This window comes from Sardina pilchardus, chromosome 15 (genome assembly GCF_963854185.1).
Source record: "Sardina pilchardus chromosome 15, fSarPil1.1, whole genome shotgun sequence".
Lineage (NCBI taxonomy): Eukaryota > Metazoa > Chordata > Actinopteri > Clupeiformes > Clupeidae > Sardina > Sardina pilchardus.
In genome coordinates this window covers 29,477,284-29,478,960 of record NC_085008.1, presented here as the reverse complement: position 1 = coordinate 29,478,960, position 1,677 = coordinate 29,477,284, and positions in this window count along the sequence as shown.

Genomic DNA, 1,677 nt, shown 5'->3' with positions numbered 1-1,677 from the left:
AGCTAATGTTTAGAACTAGCTCGTGAATAGCTGGAACATTGTCTTAAAGGGGCAGTGACGTTCAATTAAAGGGATGGTTCAAACATCATTGAAGCATTGAATTTGTGCAAAGCTATTTTATAACCTGTGTGTTTTGATAAATAACTTTATGTGTTATTTATATATTTATTTATATTTATTCATATACATATTTGTATTATTTATTACAATATGATAATTTATAGTTCTTATTTGAACTGGGGGTTACACTTACAGTAGCCTACAGTACTTGCATTTGATTGTCTCTGTATTCTACACACAATGACAATAAAGTTGAATCTAATTTAGTCTCACCAGTGTTGGTGAACGAAAGAAAGGCAGAAAGATGGTAAGAGAAGGATTGGGACACACACACAAACAATAGTCATGCTTACATGGACAGCTTTTTTGTAATTCCTATTAAACTATTCCAGTTGAAATATCTGTGCCATCTGTTCAAATGGGGTACATTCTATTCAGGTGCTCTGAAGCACTTTAGAATCTTTGATCGGAATAGCCATTTTGCCTGCTTTTCCTTGAGAAGATACAGCAGGCAATGACTTTTGCCTTATTCATCCAGTGGCCATTGGAAGCCAGAATGAGGCTGCTGGGTGCACTTGCCATCACACCTCAGTCCAGCAGATAGTGGTAATGCGTTCATTGATTTTGTGTGCTACTCTGAGTTCTCAGAGGATGTAAAGCCCATTGATTTGCCTTGGGTATGAACTGTGCTATACAAATAAAGCTCCCTTGTCTTGTATTGCTGGCACCCATATATTAACCACTGTACTCTATAGCCCGATGAATCAAATCAGTGCTTTGAAGCAACACAAAAGAAGATTTGCTCGAGTCCCCAAGTTGAGAGGTGCTATAATGAACAAACTAAATATATGTCTTTTGCAACAAAGAATGAACATAATTCCCATATTATGGGAAGTCACCACCAGCAGAGTCTGTAGAAAGAGATCTCCAAATTCCTGTAGCATATAGCAGCTCTTTTCCATTTTCATTTTGGAGGGGGACAGTGTTCCTACCCAAACAGCAAACTTTTTACGTTTGTGTTACAAGTGATGAGACCTGCTCAGAGTGCGACAGAAGTGTCATCACCCTATTAAGAGTTTATGTGCCATCGAACCACCTCTTTAGAGGGGCTTTAATCAAAGAGAAGACTGAAGAAAAGAAAAGCATTTCCATGTATACAGTAGTTGTCACTTTGTATTACCCTCATATCTGTTGTGTTGTCCCAAAGTGAGCAAAACCTCGGTTAACAGACTGGACATTACAATGATGAGGGCATGTTTGGCATGTTAGATCTATCTAACATGGCATGTTGAGTGAAGTCGAGTGAATGATTGAAGTACAGTAAAGTACACAGACATCTGTCTCTGAACAAAGTTCCGTCCATCTGGGGCAGAGTTGAGGGACATGAGCTTTTGCCCTGCATCACTCTGGGCTCTATTGTGGTGAAAAGAGATGGAGGCCACGTGCAAAGGGATTCACTTTACTCAAACCTGTTTGTGACTACAGTACATGCATTCTGCACTCGCCAATTCATTGAACTCAAAGGCAGAGTGAAACTACTGTATCATCTGTGGTTTCATAGGCAAAACTGTTCTTGGTCAGAGGCATAGATAGATAGATAGATAGATAGATACTTTA